Source organism: Lissotriton vulgaris, chromosome 3_1 (assembly GCF_964263255.1).
Source record: "Lissotriton vulgaris chromosome 3_1, aLisVul1.2, whole genome shotgun sequence".
Classification (NCBI taxonomy): domain Eukaryota; kingdom Metazoa; phylum Chordata; class Amphibia; order Caudata; family Salamandridae; genus Lissotriton; species Lissotriton vulgaris.
Genome location: NC_141689.1, coordinates 464,380,863 through 464,400,418, shown reverse-complemented (window position 1 = coordinate 464,400,418; position 19,556 = coordinate 464,380,863).

Here is a 19,556-nt window from a genome sequence, read left to right as displayed (position 1 = left end):
AGTGGTCATTCTATCCTAGCAACAGGCATCGCGGCGTATGGGTTGGTGGGGATGCCTCACTCAGGAGATCACACTGAGGCGAAACCGCCTACTTCCTCAGGTCGCAGACTTACAAGGGTTTAGTGGCTGGGACAATATCGGTATTTCAACCATGGGTGATGTCATACGGGGTCACACCATGAAGTTCTTTTGAGATCTTCAAGAGGGATTCTCTATGCCTGGTTCTCAATTTTATAAATACTTACAGTTGTGCCATGCTTTACAGCCCTACATTAGAGGCCTGTGATTCTTGCCCGAGTTCAGTCCACTAGAGGGTAAGCTCCTGATGAGGGACCTGGGGATCATAGAATTTCTAGAATTTACCAAACACTAATTACACACAGCCCTGCCACCCTAGCATCCTTACGGGCCTCATGGGACACAGATACATTGACGATAAAGATTGGTGGAAGCACTCCAATCACCGCGAGGAGCTGATATCCCCACCCGTCTCCGTTAAATCCAATTTAAATACCTACACAGTGTAGTATTGTGGGATGCAGTCTAGTGGTTGCAGGGTGGAGTCAGAGGGAGGAGCAGGAACAGGAGGAGCCGGGGATAGGATCCAGGGGACAGTTAGAGTAGAGACAGGGTAGGAGCAAGAGGTGTGTAATAAAGCTCCCATTAAGATACCTACAAGTGTCTGTGATCATTGTAGCAGGATGCTACAACTGGCGACGAGGGTGGGATGGGCATGACCATAGCCCACAGAACCCCACAAGAGAGCCCTGTCCCCAGGCAGCCTCGAGGAGGATAAACGTTGCCCAAAGGAAACGAAGTTGCTGCCTGAGGCAAGAAACCAGCAGCAGGTGACCCTGTTCCCCCAGCAGGTGAGAGGGATCCAAGAGGGAGCCGAGACACTGAGCGTTAAAACGCTCGAAGAAGAAGAGACCCCTTCGCGCCAAAAAGCGCCTCACGCTGGAAGCGTGTGCCCCGGGTAAAGAGCCCGTGTGCAGGAATCGGGAGCCCACTCCGACCCTGTGGAGTGCCCAAAGAGGTAAAAGAAGTGCCCCAGAGTTGTGGAAAGTGTCCACAACGTGCCGACAACAAGCGCTGCTGAGAGCGCTACAGTTTGAGACCGGGCGCCATCGGACGTTGGAAAACCTCAGGCCTAATGCGTGAGGTTCGGCAGGTCACTGGCGAAAGAGAGAGCGGAAATTCAGGAATCTAGTTGGGAGCCCACCCCAACCCGATCTGGTGACTGTGGTGGCCAAGAGACACATAAATCAAGGGGTGGATCGCCCCATGAAGGCCTGCTGTCGCGCGCTGCTGAGCGCGCAATGACTGGAGCCTGGACTCCGATGTCGGAGAATCTCACGCCGGATGCGTGAGGATTGACCTGTCGCCGCCGAGGACTCTGCAAGGGAAGGCGGGAGCCCACCCCAACCTCACCTGACTGCAGTGGTGACCAGAGGGAGTCGAATTGGGAAGATCCTGCTCCTGGAGATGACTGCCGGTGAGTCCCGAGTGAAGAGGAGGGCTGAATGAAGAGAAAGAAAGTAGTGCCTGCAGATAACCACGGCGGCCATCTTAGAGTCAGGCAGCTGGGAAGGACATCCCCTGTGAAATTTAGCGGCGGCCATCTTTAAGTCAGGCGAGCAGTGTGGGAATAAGCATTGGTAAAGGACAAACAAACAAACATTGGCAAAGACCGAACAATCATTGGCAAAGGCAAGAGACATACAAACAAGCATTGGCAATTGCATACAAACAAACATTGGCGGAAGTGAATCAACAAGCATTGGTACATGCAAATAAACAAACATACAAACAAGCATTGGCAATTGCATACAAACAAACATTGGCGGAAGTGAATCAACAAGCATTGGTACATGCAAATAAACAAACATTGATACATGCAAATTAACAAGCATTGGTACATGCAAGGACAAGTACTGGCTAAGAGTAAACAAGCACTGGTACATGCAAATAAACAAGCAGTGACACATGCAACTAGACAAACATTGGTACGTGCAAATCAACAAGCACTGGTACGCGCAAAGGAACAAGCACTGATCCATGCAAAGAGACACAAGCCTTGATACACGCAGATCAACAAGCATTGGATAAATCGCAGCAAAGAAAGAAAACAAGTATTGCTGAAAACCAAACAAGCACTGGCGAACATAACAGAATCAAGCATTAGCAAAGACCAAGCGAGCACTGGCGAAGGCCAAACAAGCATTGCTAACGTCCCAGCGCATGACCAGACCGCAGATTTCGACTGAATACAGATCAACTAAGAAGACGAGAAGACAAATGAACAGCCCGTGCTCTGCGAACATGATCCATCAAAATTCTCCTCTTATGGCGGGGGAAGAAATCGCACAACAGTTCAATCCCTGCTTTGAAGCACCACCCCCAGGGATGCAGACGGACACCAGGAGTCTGTGTCTCAAACGGAACCAATGGCTGGCCACATTGAGTGACTTCCTGGATGCCAATGGAGAACAAAGAGAGAGGAAGTGCCTAATGCTGCTCCTCCATTTGGTGGGTCCAGAGGGCCGATGCCCAATCGAAACATTTTCCGAAGAAGACACAGACATCTATAAAAGACTCCAAGAGAAGCTATGTGCCCGTCTCTCCGCACAAACGGAAGTGGATCGAGAGCGCATCGCTTTCAACACAGCTCGGCAGGAACCAGGTGAATCACTGCCAACCTTCATCACTCGGTTAAAAAACCTGGTACAAGGCTGCCACTTCAACACCTTTACGAATGAGGACGCAGTCCGACTCCGGATAATTGAAGGCTGCGCAAACCCCGACACGAAACTCAAGATCTTGCGAGGAAAGTGGTCACTGGAAGAAATCATCAGGAAGGCTGAAGTTGGACTGCACGTCAAGGTAAGAGACAAATCAAAGGCCCTGAATCTGAAAGCAAATTATCAAGACGCCTGGACAGATAACCCTCAGAAAACAAACAGATCTGAAAGGAGAGAGAGGGAAGACAGACCAGCAAAAAGACAACAGGAAAGACACAGTGACAAAGAAAATAACACAGATTACTCAGAGTCAGATTTCTCAGCATCCGACTACTCAAGGTCAACCAAGGACTGCTCGGAGTCAGATGACCCAGAGTCAACCATCCAAAAGACAATTCCAAAAAGCTATTCACCCCCCAGGAGTTCCTCAAAGAGTCATTCAAAGGAGGAAGAAAGAGCATCAAGTGGGACAGATCGCACTCCTGGACAAGAAGGCATCCCACACAGCAAGTGGGAGAGAAAGGCTAATCAGAGAAGAAGGGGTCACACTGGTCAACACCGAAAGTCGGCGCAGGGACATCAGTCGACAAGCAGTGAAGACGAGTCCAAGGAAACATCTGGCCGGAGAACACATAAACCCCAAATCAGAGGTGTTGGAGCATCAAGCAATTGGGAAAGAGAACCAGATCACACAAGACGGACTGATCTCTCACAACAACAACAACCAGCAAGAAAAGATCCCTGCATTCATGGGCCCCAAAGCATCCATGGGCCCCGCGACAACGAAGAAACAGAGCGTAGATGGGCAACATCAGACGAGAAGGACGAAGAGGCAAAAGCTTGGGATCAGGCACAAGGAACAAGCACGGAACCTTCAAACAATCTCCCAAATGAGACAGCATTGAAGATATTCCAACAAAGACACATGGAGAAGCTTCTCAAAAACAATTCCGAAGGGGAAAGCGGCTCGTCACGGACTACCCGGTTCCGAAGACCACCTAGTAGGACATTCCCAAATGAACACTCACAGAGGGAACTGACGGAGCACCCCTCTGATTCAGACAGCACGTCGGTCCGATCTTTTGAGTCGGCAGAATCATGGTCCCGACAACGACCACGTGCAACATTCTTAAAGAAACAGTCTCAGAGGGAAGTGAGGGAGAACTCCTCTGAGTCAGACAGCACGTCGGTCCGATCTTTTGAGTCGGCAGAGTCATGGTCCCGACAACGACCACGTGCAACACTCGTAAAGAAACATTCTCAGAGGGAAGTGAGGGAGAACTCCTCTGATTCAGACAGCACTTCGACAGAGTCGTGGTCCCGACACCGGCCATGGCGCCGAGCACCTGAACACATCAGAGAACCAAGGGACACTCTTCACGTCGAGAGCGATGTGTCCCACACCAATGTCAATGCACACTCGATCACTCCACCAGACAACCTGTCGCATCGAACACAGATGCATCGCAACACTAATACCACACCGTCACCCCGGGTAGGGGCAGCAAGGTTGACTCAAAGGCCCTGGTCCTGGTCTTATAAAATGGAATCCGACATCGTGACCAATAGCACCCAAATAAAAATGGACCAACCAGTCAATCCGCAAAGGAAGCCAGACATGTCAGGAGAACTAAGTCATCATAGGATGAGAACAAGACACGCTAACCTTCAGCCGACCCCAGGGTCTGCCTGTTCCACGCGCGAGCAGGCGTGGGAGAGACAACCCGAGACAGCAAATCAATCTCCAAATCATACCAAACTGACCTCCACCGTTCATACCTCACCGGCCGGCACCCCAGTCTCGAAACAGGAAGACAGTGTTGTTCTTGACCTGATGAAGCAAACGGCAGCAAAAATAAATGCGGTGAATGAATTACTGAACCTAGCCAAGACAGTCTCGTCAGATAGCACCATACTGTCTGGCATACATGACCCGGAACCGGAGGACAGCGTTGCCTTCAACCGGACAAGACAAACGGAAGCCAAAGTGGATGCGGGTGCTCGGAAGAGGACCAGAACACTATCCACCCACGAAAGAGATCGAGCACCTGAACCAACAGTAGTTACACCACTGGAAAGAGACATGCTAACTGCGGAATGTGAGAGCAGACAGTCCACACGCAACGTGATCAAGGATGCCCTGATCAAGACAACAGAAAGATTGACCAAAGTCAAGCCCACCTCGGATTCGACACTACTGAGGCTTGAAGAACAGGCTGTCCGCCAACCTGTGTGGCGGATTGAAGAACTGCGAACACTGGGGACATTAAGCTCATTTTGTTAAGAAAGGGGGAGATGTAGTATTGTGGGATGCAGTCTAGTGGTTGCAGGGTGGAGTCAGAGGGAGGAGCAGGAACAGGAGGAGCCGGGGATAGGATCCAGGGGACAGTTAGAGTAGAGACAGGGTAGGAGCAAGAGGTGTGTAATAAAGCTCCCATTAAGATACCTACAAGTGTCTGTGATCATTGTAGCAGGATGCTACACACAGGATGTACTACACTCGGCATAGATTATGGAGGGAGGTGTTGGTCGCCTCTCCCCTGTGTCTTCGCTGCCACGTGGATGAGGGCACATTCCTGCACACAGTCTAGACTTGCCCCACCCTGGACAGATTTTGGTGGGGGGTTAAACAATGTTTATCAGATGTCTTACACTGGGATATCCCACGATCCCCCAGGCTCACACTTCTGCACTGCAGAAATCAGGGGCAATATCTACAAAAGGCACCGATTATTTCTGGGCTTGACACTATCCAAAAGGGACATCGCCTATCGACTTGGAAGGGGGGCTTGGACTACGCCATGGAACTCGAACGGCCAGTGTTTACTGCCTGGGGCTGTCCCAACAAACACACCAAAATCTGGATGCTGTGTGCAGCATTCAGACATATACCCTTTGAGGCACACACTACTGGGGATCCCTTATCACTGCCCGAAGCGGGTGCACATAGCTAATATTGTCACCTTTCAAGGCTATTCTACACCTGCAAAAGTGGCACATGTTACCATGAGACGTAGGCACGGAAATAAGCGCAGGTTTTCGCTTGTACGATGCGTTGGTGATGTTGTTTTTGTTAAAAGTATGTCATGTTTCGATACTGGATTTGCAGTGGAATGTCACTTCTGTATACTCTCAAATGTCATTATTCATTTCAGCTTTATCGTAAAGTAATCTTGTATTGATCTCCATAAAATAAATAAAATATGTTTATACATTTTTTTAAAAAACTAGTAATGCTACCATCATCCAGCATCCAGAATGCAACTTTTCCTAAATTGCGATTTCCTAATTGCAATTACGAATTTATAGAAATCGATATTAGTGGAATACACTAATACATACATCTCAATTTGTGATTTCCTAATAGCGATTTCTACAAATTCGCTATTTGGAAATTGCTAAGCCTTGTTTTCATACATATGGCACATAATTATTAAAATGAATGTACTTTCAATTTCATCCGGTTCACGGACCATTCATATTTGCATAAGTTTCCATTTGTTTCATATATTCCCGCTCATATTTTTTCCAATAGCCTCTAAGTGTAATTCGCTTTAAAAATGTGTTAACTTTTTTGACAGACCACATCTTTTTCCAAAATTATGCCTACCTTCGTCATCACATCATATCTTTGAATTGTTATATTTAAAGTCAATAATTATGCCATTATTTTTCCAACACGTGCTTCGTGAGATAAAATTGATTCATTAGAACACTGACTTTAATTTATACGACATTTGTCAAAATTAAACTTTCCTGAAGCTGAATCCAGTTGTTTTGCAAATGATTTAGATGTACAAAATAGTTTTCATCGTAGATATGAGGTTGGTAGAACCTTGTGTTATATCTCATAGGTTGATTAGAGAGATCCGGGGTACATGTAAATTCTGGGCCAGATGTATGACCATTCCAAATTGCTACTCGCAATTTGCGCTCAATTTCGAGTCGCAATTTGGAATGTAAAACAGTGTAAGAGACACTGATTGCGATTCCCAATGGGGTCGCAAAATGCGAGGCTCATGAATATTAATGAGCCACCCGCAATTTGCAACCCCATTGGGAATGGCTGGCCCTCCCATGGATGGGAGCATGCTGGACTCAGCAGACCTCCACGTCTGGGACTGCTTGTCAATAAAGCAGGGTTTTTTTCCTTTAAGGAAAACGAGATGCAATTATAAAAAAAAATGAAACTTTTTTGTTTATTTTTTAAGGGCAGTGCCTGCCCTTAAAAAATATTTTTAGAGCCAGTCACAAAGGGGAAGGGGTCTCCTGGGGACCCTTCCCATTTGTGACTCCATTACCACCCTCTTGAAGAGGGCGGTATATTGCGAACGTTTTGTGACTGCAATGGCATGGCTAGAAAGTCGCTATTAGGAAGGGAACGCCCTTTCTTAATAGCAAATCACAAAAGACTATTTTGCGAATTGCAATTTTTTGCGAGTCGCGAAATAGTGTTTGTACATGACCATGTAGGTTTTTGCATGCGCAAACAGATCGCAAACCTGTTTGCGCACTCAAAAACTGGTTGTACATCTGGTCCTCTATGCGATAAGCAATCCTTTATTTATGCACTATTACATAACCAAAAACTGCTAAAAATGTTTTTGTTCAAAGGCTATAAATACATACTGGCATATAAACAGGTTGCTTTTTTTAGTTTTCTAAATAAACTATTTGACCCTCACTTTATGCGGACTTACTTGCAATAAACAGCATGAGAGTCAGCGTATCTTTTTAAATGAGCCATTTAATCCCCATGTGCATTACTTTGCCCAAATGTAATTGAGAAATCAGGATTAAACTGTTAGACACAACAGGGTGTTTAATTAAGAAACATAATGTATTCAAATATTGCCTAGTGATCCCAACAGACTGCGGATTATTTCCGAGGTACATTTCAGGTGACTCAACACACAATCAGAAAAGTGTTTTAATGGCCAAATAACTTGTTCCTGCCAGAGGTTAAAGCTTTAGAACTGACCTGGAGACTGCTTTGTGAATCGAGCTTTCTTTATTCATGGAAAACGGCTTTCATGAATAAAAAGAAACATTAATAATAGAACGCTGTTAGACCTGGCACCATTGGCGTGGGTCTCCCTTCCATTTTTTGCTGTTGCCTCATGTATTTTTGCTGATGTTAGATGCTTTGGGCACTGTGCCACTGCTATTCAGTGCCACAGTGCAAGTGCTCCCTATTGTAAATTGCTGTATTATTCAGTGGTTCCATTATTGGCTATTTGGTTTACTTGTCTAGTGCACTGAGAGTGCTGAGGGCGTGTAAATCCAAATGCTGCTGGTGGGCCTGCAGCACTGGTTGTGCCACCCACAGAAGCAGCCTTGTACAATGTGTTTAAGGTCTGCCATTGCAGAGCCTGGGTGCAGTCTGGTACTGTCATGCTGACTGGGCGAGTGCACTCACTTGCCAGTCCTTAAACCTTCCCTTTTTTTCATATCAGGCCCCCCTTTGGTAGGCCCAAGGGCAGGGTACATTGTAAGTACAAGGTAGGACACGCCCCGGTGTGTGTGGCATGTCCTAATAGTGATTTACAGCCATTTTCGTTTTTCACTATTGCAAGGCTACCTGTTCTCCATAGGCCAGAATGGGCTGTTAGAGTTATTAAATTTTATAATCCTAACTGTCTCAGAGAACATGGTAGAAATTCGAGTTTGCTATACCTGAACTCAGAATAATTAAATACATATTTTAGTGAAGTTGGTTTTAATATTCTGTGTTTGCAAATACCACTTTTAGAAAGTAGGTATTTGCCTGTCTAACCATTCAAACATGACTCTGCTAGGTTGTGTATTCCTTTGTCTGGTTTTGTGAGTGACACGGGCTGGGGGATTCGAAGAGACAGGCTGAGTCACCCAGTGGGGAATAGAGAGATCTGCATCTAGATGGGAGGGAGGAGTTGCACCCGAACCTTGAATAGGGCTGTGCCTGCCTTCCACAATGCTGGCTCCTCCCCCTGGGGAGCGGCTAATGTCTCTGCCCTGGACACTGAAAGAAGAGAAGGAGTCCTGTGAACAAAGTGCTCTAGGCCTGTACTTGCCTTCCACAATGCTGGCTCCACCTCCTGTGGGGCGTCTGATGTGCTTGCCCTGGACTGTGAAAGGAAAGGAGAAGTCTGGTAAACAGAGTGCTTCAGAACTGGTTTGGACTGGGCAAATGACCCTCTCCCCTCAGTGAACAAAGGATTTTGGGGTATAAATACTGGGACCCTGTTCCCATGTAATAAGATCACTTTGGACTACAAGAAGAAACCTTTACTGAGGACAGAAACCTGAAGAAACTGAGGAGAGACTATTCCCAAGCTGAAGTTCTGCTTGGGGGATTGGCCTGCAGTGGTTGCCTTACTGCCAAAGGAAGGAGAAAGGAACTTTGTGTACTTTGCTTTCAACTTGTGAAGGATCTCCAGGGGATTGAAAAAGAGGTTGCCTCCTGCTTAAGTCTCAGGGACAACAGACTTCACCCCCCAGTTCCCCAGAGTTCTTTGGAAGTGCCTGCTGTTGTTTTGGGCCTTCTGAGGTACTGCGTGTCGCAAGGAGCTCGAAGCTTACTCAACGAGAAGAAGCGTGTCGCTGTGCCTGCCGTTGCAACTCCGAAGGAGGGTGTCGCCACTGAAACTGTTGCACTGCACCGCATCAAAGAGAAGCGTGCCGCAACGAAGAGGAAGCGTGTCGCTGACGCTGCTGCTGCCATCGCAACTCCGAAGGAGGGTGTCGCCGCTGTAGTTGTCGCACTGCACCGCATCAGGAGAAGAATCTCGCAACGAGTTCAGAGCGTGTCGCTGTCACTGTGCCTGCTGTCGCAACTCCGAAGGAGGGTGTCGCCGCTGGAATTGTCGCATTGCACTGCATCGACCAAGAGCACCTCTCATCCCGGAGAAGCGTGCCACCGTCGAAGCTGCTGCCGTCGCATCTTGGATGTCGCCACAGTAGTTGTCACATCGAGTGGAAGCTTCACTCATCGTGGGAGAAGAGCGTCACCGCTGGAGCTGTTGCCGTCGCATCGTAAGTGTGTCGCAGCTGCAGTCCACGCATTGAACCAAGGACTTCTCGCATCCCCGAGAAGCGTGCCACATCTGGAAGATCTTCACACATTTATTTCTTTGTATCTGAACTTTGCCGCTTTTCCCATCGCTGCGACATTGCTTGTTATAGAAGCCCAATGCAACCTAAGGTACATTGACGCAGAGTGTCACATCAAAGAACTGAACGGAACTAAGCTTAAATCTACCAACCTAAAGTAATTATAGTGTGTATTTTTGTTATTTATGGTCTTGTGGTAACTCTACATAAAGTCTACTTATTTTTTATATAAAACCTGTGTGGTGTCCATTTGTAGTGTTGTCACTGGGTGTTAAAAACGGGTAGCGTGGTGCAGAGAGGGCGGTCCAAACTCCGGAGGAAATGTGGAAAGCATCCACGAAGCACACACATGCAAGACACAAGGCACACTACAAAAGGAGACCACACTAGTTTGGGTGAAAAACAGTATGTGTATTCTAAGATCAACACATTAGAAGGGAATCACAGGCGCAGATAAACTGTGCCAGCGGGCACCGGTGGATAATTAACAGGGGCTATTTACAAGGCAGGACCAATCGGGCCACTGCTGGAACCATCATGAGTCTAATGAGAATAAATAAAAGCATCAATAATGAACTTAGCGCAGCCTGTACCTAATGGTGAATCACGGAGCTCAGCTCAGCACAGTAGCATGGACCCCATTAGGCATAAAAGCGGCAGCATGAGGCATAAACTTGTGAACATAGGCATCACAACAGGCATATAAAGACATTATGCATAACCAACATAAGTCCCATAGGCCATAATCATATCCGTAAGTAGGCAATACTTCTGATAGGAATGAAGGTAGCAGTAGGCCTAACAAAACATAGGCCTACTGCACCAATCCTGGGGAATAAACATATTAGGCATAAAAGGTAATCATTACGGCAGTATCTTAGGCATCCCCTTCTCAGCAGAAATGCATGAGGCATGGAGCACCTTAGCTCAGGCGTAACACCTCATTAGGCTTACATCCCATATGCATCACATTGTCACGAACCCACGAGGCCGATAGGCCTAGAATGAATACTCCACAGCCTGCCATTAATACTAAGCAGAACACACCCTATGCGCCACCATAACCTCAGCAGTGGGCAGCATCATGAGCATTCCATTATGCATCTCATCAGGGCATCCAATCGTGAGCAGGGGGGCCTCGACCTTAGGATGGGGCATAAGCATCTCCTACCTTCTCATTAGGCCTCAAAAACTCATTAGCATCCATACATTAGGCATCCTCCTGAGCATGGCTCACATCATGCGTAACCCCCAGCCTACTCCTATTAGCATATGTCCATTTCGCCTTTACCTAGTTAGCATTAGGCATACACGTCAGGCCTAGAACCAGGGGGCACAAGGTATAAAGCGTAACCTTAGGTATAACATTGGTCAAGACATTAGGCACGAGCCCCAGCAGGGAAAATAACCTTCACTGTACGGGCAACATCACATTTGCACTGCTCAAAGGGGACCTGTACCCTGAACAATGCATTAGGCAACAAACCTGCCTTATAAATGCCCTAGGGCAAGCTACACACATTACTCCTACCCCCTTTGCTGCAGATTGGTCCTTTGCACAACTACATCTGGGGAGCCTCCTCTGGGACTCACAGGTCCAAACAATGCCTCACGTTGCAACTGCCCACTGTCCAGTGGGGCAGTTGTATCCATCCAAGTCACGGGCACTTACAGTGCCTCTGGAGCCCCACTCCGGGACTCCCAAATGCAAAGGCCCTCCAATACGTTGCAGCTGTCCACTGTCAATCAAGCAGGTAGGGGGGAATCCCACACGCCGGGATACCCTCATAGCGCTTTAGAATCCCGGCACTGCAAACGTCCGCTCCTCTTCTCCTGGGCACAGTTGTATCGCCTTGGCAGCAAGCAAGGCACATTCAATGCAAATATGGCACTCTGGCAGCACCCCAATGAAGCACACTCGCAGGGGAATTGAAGTACAGCACTTAGACAGCACAGCGCTGCAGGCGATAGCTCCTCTTACCCTGGCACCTTGAATATAGCGCTTGCGAGGCACTAGGTCCCACTAGAAGCTTCAGGGACAGTAGATAGTGTACCTCTTCTGGTAATCAGTAAAATAGTGCCCACAGGTACTAGAGTGCAGGCAGAGCAGCACAGTCACTTCAAATATGGCGCTCACCAGGCGCTAGGTGACTCACAGTTCCCGGGGTCCCACCCGTGGGAGTAGCGCCCACGCTCTTCACCTCCTTGGTGTGAAGGCAGTCAAAGTATAGCACTCACGAGGCGCTAGGGCAGCAGAGTAGGCAGGCCAGGCTGGGCAAGATCAGCAGACAGTGAGCACTCATCAGTACAGGACAGCAGCTCCTAGAAGCAGCCATCTCCATTAACGTGGAACTCCTCCTGACACAGCAGTCTTCCCTCCAGCAAAGGCTCTCACTGGCCCTGTGGACAGCAGAAGGGGTACAGATGGGCTCAGGGGCCAGCACACAGGCCCATGCAGCGGTATCTACTGGCAGAGTGTCCTCTCTCATTCCAGTTTACCCTCAGTCTGAGCACATGGCATCTCTACTGCTCTACATATACACCCCTCCTCCCACATACCAGAAAGAGCTGGAAGCTTCTAGAAGGTCCTTGGGGGTTCCAGCCTCACTGTCACTGGGGAAGTGTAGAGCACCTTGTCACTTCAAACACTAGATCGCCAACCCACCTCAGGCAGGCGGCAGAAGTAGATAGAAATGGCGTCCATTTTAAAAGTGACATTTATGCAATGGTGAAAATAAAGGTGTGTACACCATTACACAGCATTTATTATTTTCCTCTCACACCACACATGGCAGATACCTTTCCTACCATGGGGGAGATATCTCCTAAAGGGGGGGGGGGGGGGTCCTAATATACCTATGTAAGGCAGAAAGCACACACACTTTGCACTGCTCACCAGCGCCAAAGTGTCCAACATCCTGAACCCACCAATTCCATCACAGCGAAAGGGCATGGCCAAGTCCAACACTGGGTTACTGTAAATGGTCACAACTGCTTAACTTACAACGCCTCTGAAGTAAAGCCCTTCTGCTCATGCCAAGCTACCAAGGCGGTGAGCAGAGGTTATTTTAGGAATGTTATCGCCTTATCCTAACTAGAGGAGAGGGTCTCTATTTGTCACAAGTACATACCTGTGGCAACTGGAGACCCCCAAATCTAACATTGGTGGTCAGCGGTGCGGATTCTGAATTTGCATTTGTGACTCATGTACAGTGACTGATGAACACTACTTAGTGAGTGCAGACCATAACGGTACCACATACTTTTTGGTAGATTCCTTTTTGTATTTTTGTTCTATTTTTGAAAGATGCCTGATTCAGTCATAGTAGAGAGAGCAGAATCCGTAGCCTCTATTGATTGCGAATGGGAAGAAGAGAAGCTACAAAGTAAAGCATCTGAAGTATTTTTGCAAGAAATTTAAGGTTTCCAATGTTGGGTGAACCAAGAGAGAAGAATTCTACAAGGTGCTGAGGGCCTTAGTCTCTGTAGGAGACTGTGAGATGTAAGCATGGGCGAATTTTGCGAATCTCGCGTTCGCGAATTTTGCCGATTTGCGAACTCGCAATCCGCAAAATCCGCGAATTCTTGCGAATTTGCAGATGTTTTTTTTTTTTTTGTGTTCGCAAGGATTTCTGCCAGTTCGCAAGGGTTTCGTACCAGTTCGCAATTGCGAACTTACATTTCGGCACGCAACGGTCGCGATTATGTTGTTTCTACGTCTGGTTCATCATCACAGGTTCCCAGCACCCTCTGTTTCACCACTGCAGCCCTCTGTTACATCAATGCCACCCTCTGGTTCATCATTACTGTAGATTATGGGGGGGAAAAGCAAGCACACCAGCCCTGCTTCAACTGACATGAATTAATGTGGGGTTAGTTTATTAATGTGTCACTGTTTTAAAATTCCAGTCTGGCACCTGCTTCCTTATCTGTAATTTTGCTTTCTGTTGCAGTGCATTTTTTTTCCCCAGGACCTTTGTGGCCTACTTGTAGCTATTCTATGAGCTTGCTGTGAGGGTCAGAGCAGGGTCATACAATTGTTGCAACTAGCAACTGAATTCTGGAGGGGCTCCAGTCAGGAAGCACTACAGGGAATTGTTACTAATGAAGAGTTTGAACTCTTGCCCCTGCCGAGTGCTTTCAGTTTTGAAAAACTCGTTTTTCTGCAATTTCGCTGGGTTCGCGGGGCGCGAACACGCGCAAGATCGGATTCGGAAGCCGCAAATCCGTGCGAATATGCAATTTGGTTTTTTTGCGGCGTGTTAGTTGGCAAGGTTTTGTGCGTTTTTGCGAGCCGCTCGTAGCGCAAGGCGCGAAGTTACCCTCGCGGTCGTTCAAGGGCGCGGCCATCTTGTTTGCCTGACGTATTTCCGTTTCCGGGCGCGAAGTGTAATCTCGCAAAGTCTGCGGCTTGCCAGTACAGTTTCGCGCGTTTTCGCAAGGAAAATCTCGCGCGAACTTACACGCGCGGTCGTGAACGGGCGCGGCCATCTTGTTTCTCATTCATTGCTATGGTTCTGGGCATGGTCTTTGTATCCTCTGTCAATCTCTGCCATCCTTTGCTTGTTTGAAGTTTTTTTGATCTATTTTACTTATTATCTATCCCTCTATTTTTCTAGCCCTATATTTTTGTGTTTACTGCTACTTTTGGTTAATTTTAAACTACTTTTTAAACTCTTTTCTTTTCTTCTCTTCCCTATTCTATTTTCTTTATTCCTTTCCGCCCAGACCATGGTGAAGGGAGCCGGGAAGCATCCCGAGAAGGGGAAGGGTCCCGCACCCCGTGTCCGGCTCCCGTGCGGGCGTTTGAGGGGGGAGGAGGTCGTACCCAGGGAGATCTTTACCCCGGAGGAGGTGGCCCAACTCATTTTTTATGTTCAGCGCCGCCTCCCCAGGACCATCATGGGAGGCGGCAAGATCAGTGCCGGGTACGGGGTCCGGGAGCGCCGGAAGCGGTGGGAGAAGGTGTGCCAGGCCATTTACCACCACTCTCGGGTCTGACGCACCTACAACCAGCGCGATGTACTTAGTTGTGGTTCCATGCGGAAACAAACAGAATACTTAGTGCTTTATCCCTGTGTGTTGCAGATAGATTTTGAATGAGGATCACGTTATATACGAGGAAAGTTTGAAGACACGCGTATTACTGAAACATATGCAGGTATGCAACTAAACTTGTGGTGAATTGATTGTGGTTTAAGTCTTCACTCGAAGTTTATGCTGGCGGTAAGCATGAATAGTGTTTACATTGTTTTTTTAGTTGTTTTTGGACCAAGGAGAAACGCGGCTTGAAGGAAATAGAGTTACTCGTGTGTGTATGTAAGTAGTCCATACAGGCTCTTTAGGTTTAAGGTGTATTTATTGGTTTATGCACTATGGGTGTAATTTTTTGACTTTTGGTGGTGGAAAAACATAAGTAATGTGATGAATTAGATGCATATGAATGTATGTATTAGATGCATAGAGACTGATGTGCCTGTACATGTTATTTTTCAGCATTGCCCCTGACGAAGGGACCCTGCTTCTGTCCCGAAATGCATTGGGCGGATTATGATACATTCAAGAAATTCAATGTTGTTTTCAAATGTATACATTTATTTGTCTTTATTCTGTAAATGAAAATTCATGTGTAAATGTATAAACACAGAAGGTTGTGTTGATAAAACTTGATTGAATTACAAAAAAAACATATGAATAAAAATATGTGTTGAAACGTTTATAAAAAAGGTTTGATCAATAGAAATTAACAGAGTTGTGCGCAACTGAGCCTGTGCTAACTTCTGTTGGCCAGCCACATTTGCATGCACCTACAACCAGGCCACCCACCGCTGGACGGATGTCCTGACCCGTGAGCGAGATCTGCTCGACCTCCTTGGCCTTGAGATCCCCGGGCTTGGTGAGTAGTAGTAGCTATTTCTTTACTACTATGTTTTCTCCTGCTGTGTTATTCTATTGCAAATTTTTGTTTTTTACCAAGAGCAATAATGCTGCTCATTACATTGTAGGTAAATTATATTTCAAAATCTTGTGTGCATTTCAGGTACACTGCTCTCCTTCTTCTCAGTAGTGTTGCTACTATGCTTATTTGTTTTAGATTTTGTATTCTTTTCATTGGCCTGTGAAATTATGTATGAGTGTAGTTTAAAGAACTGCGTAAAGCTACACACTAAGGTTCTGATTTTTAATTACCGGCGCATCCCTGCAAAGTAGCAGGGATGTGTCAGTAATTGTGCGTCACGCCACCATCACCCATGGTGCGCCGTATTTACAATGCGGCGCACCATGGGCCCAAAACGTCACCAAAGCGTTACGCATCTGTGCCGTAAAGGCGGCGCATTGCTGGAGTTGCGTCGCAACGATGGTGCAGCTCCATCAATGCTCTGGGGTGCCCTATCTCCCCAATGCTGCGTCAAGCCGTACGTCTGCTTCAAGCAGGCGCAGGGTTTGAGTCACGCATCATTGTCCTCAAAGTGACTGATTGAAATCTTGTAGATTTCCCTCAGCCACTTTTAGGATGCGTTCCTGCGCAGGAACGCCCTCCCTTGCGCCGGAACGCCCCCTATTGGGTTTACAACGAGATGCATCTCCCATATGCGTCACGTTGTTAATATACGCCGCACCATTGCGCCTCTTTTGTGCTGTCGCTGCGTCACAAAAGTCACGCAACAATGGAGCAAAAGAGCCGCAAGGGGCTTCTAAATCAGCCCCTACAGACTCAAGTCCAGTCCTTCCTTTGTACACATGGCGATAAGAAGAAATAGTGGTTGTGGATTAATAGTTTGAGTATTTTAATGACTGGTTAATGTAGTAGGAAACTTTAGTGTTGTCGCTGATCTTCAATCACGATGGACTTTGGCTGTCACTTTGCGTGCTGCGGACTGCTGCCTGCCAATCCTAGGCAAACCTTTTTAGTACTTTGTTTAGTGAGTTACATAGGGTAGTTTCCAATTCGACGGTCCGCAAATCAAGCAATACTAAAGTAATAACGTAGTCGACCACATGAGATTGGTCAATAATATATCCCGTGGAGTCGTTCCCTATTTGCTATTTCGCAAAAGTATTTTGTTAGTTCTTTTGAAATGTTTGATTTGGTTGAGAAATATCATCCATGTTTTCTGTTTTTCTTTCTTTCATGTTGTACATCAGCTTCCCCCAGGGGCAAGAGGAGGACACAGGAGGAGGAGGAGGAGGGTGCTGTTGACGATGCAGGCCAGGACCGGGCAGGCGAGGGCTCCTTTGCTGGCCCCAGTAAGTTTTAATTTTAATATAGAGTACTTATTTTTTCCTAGCGTTCCTCATTCGATTTTTTCTAAATCGTCTTTGATCTTCTTGTAGACAGGATCTAAATTCTTATCCTGCCTCGACTATGACTCCGTGTGGTATTACTAGATTATTCTTATTAGTCTGTCTGTGTAGCTAACTAAGATTGCACATTTGGCATTTCCATTGGACTCCCATTCTAGTCAGCAATAGCTCTATATGCACTGAGTGCAGTCCTCTGGGATTGTCCATAATGTCTTTTCAAGTATTCTAAATGTTTATGATTTGACCATTGCCAACAATAAAAAGGTGAATGACCACCAAGAAAGAATAAGATACTACTTTACTTTTGGTTTGGATAGCAGGACAATCCATTCTACTACTGTTGCAGGGACAAATCTGCACAAACAGAACTATGGACACTAAATAATGCATTGCTTAGCTTATCAATTATAATAGGTGCTGTTAGACTTTCCACATACCTCAGTGATAACAGACTTTGTAGTTGAACCCCCAATCTCCTTACTGACTAGATAGTGTGGCAGAGTCATTTAGCTCCCAAAGTCACCGATGGCAGAGGCACGGACTCATGCTTGCAAAAATTCCAAAACCTTTAGCTCATCCACTCTAGTCTGGAGGACCAAAAACCACAGAGTCCATTTAAGTTTAAAAGCTTTATTAAAAGTAAACCCATTTATTAAAATCAAGTTTGTCATAAAAGTGAACGTGTAACTGAAAATGGAAAAGTGCTTAGTGCTGACGATTAATTGGACACATTTCTTGTGGTCGAGCCGAGCTCTCACCTGGTTTGAACTTGATCCTGCTCGTGTTCTTAGAAGTCAAGCTTCTGTCTGTTAGGAGAAAAAGTGTTGCGTGTTAAAAAGTAAAAAGCAAACATTCATCAGTTGTGCCAAAAAGTGCGATTCATAAAAGGGGGTGGTGATGAACAGAGTGTCTGAATTAAGCAGACCACTCTTACCCAGTCCAAAGATCAGGGCTTGGTCCATCACCGTTATTTATCTCACTGCCCCATCCCAGCTCAGAACCTGGCTATATGCAAATCAGTCTGTCCCTGGCCCAGTGCATCATGGGAACAGGGCAGACTAAACTACCAAGCCAATTCTTTACCAGAAAGGAGACAAGCTACCGGGGACCGGTTTCTGGCATTTCAGCCGTCTTCGGCCCGGCTTGCTTGAATCCTGATGGAGCAGTGAGAAAGGGACTCATGTCTGAGTATACCCTGCCACACCTATAGTGGCCAAAAACGATTCATAAAAGGGGGTGGTGATGAACAGAGTGTCTGAATTAAGCAGACCACTCTTACCCAGTCCAAAGATCAGGGCTTGATCCATCACCGTTATTTATCTCACTGCCCTATCCCAGCTCAGAACCTGGCTATATGCAAATCAGTCTGTCCCTGGCCCAGTGCATCATGGGAACAGGGCAGACTAAACTACCAAGCCAATTCTTTACCAGAAAGGAGACAAGCTACCGGGGACCGGTTTCTGGCATTTCAGCCGTCTTCGGCCCGGCTTGCTTGAATCCTGATGGAGCAGTGAGAAAGGGACTCATGTCTGAGTATACCCTGCCACACCTATAGTGGCCAAAAACGATTCATAAAAGGGGGTGGTGATGAACAGAGTGTCTGAATTAAGCAGACCACTCTTACCCAGTCCAAAGATCAGGGCTTGATCCATCACCGTTATTTATCTCACTGCCCCATCCCAGCTCAGAACCTGGCTATATGCAAATCAGTCTGTCCCTGGCCCAGTGCATCATGGGAACAGGGCAGACTAAACTACCAAGCCAATTCTTTACCAGAAAGGAGACAAGCTACCGGGGACCGGTTTCTGGCATTTCAGCCGTCTTCGACCCGGCTTGCTTGAATCCTGATGGAGCAGTGAGAAAGGGACTCATGTCTGAGTATACCCTGCCACACCTATAGTGGCCAAAAACGATTCATAAAAGGGGGTGGTGATGAACAGAGTGTCTGAATTAAGCAGACCACTCTTACCCAGTCCAAAGATCAGGGCTTGATCCATCACCGTTATTTATCTCACTGCCCCATCCCAGCTCAGAACCTGGCTATATGCAAATCAGTCTGTCCCTGGCCCAGTGCATCATGGGAACAGGGCAGACTAAACTACCAAGCCAATTCTTTACCAGAAAGGAGACAAGCTACCGGGGACCGGTTTCTGGCATTTCAGCCGTCTTCGGCCCGGCTTGCTTGAATCCTGATGGAGCAGTGAGAAAGGGACTCATGTCTGAGTATACCCTGCCACACCTATAGTGGCCAAAAACGATTCATAAAAGGGGGTGGTGATGAACAGAGTGTCTGAATTAAGCAGACCACTCTTACCCAGTCCAAAGATCAGGGCTTGATCCATCACCGTTATTTATCTCACTGCCCCATCCCAGCTCAGTGCAGCAAGACAACAGCCTTCCCTGGAAAAAGGGACATTT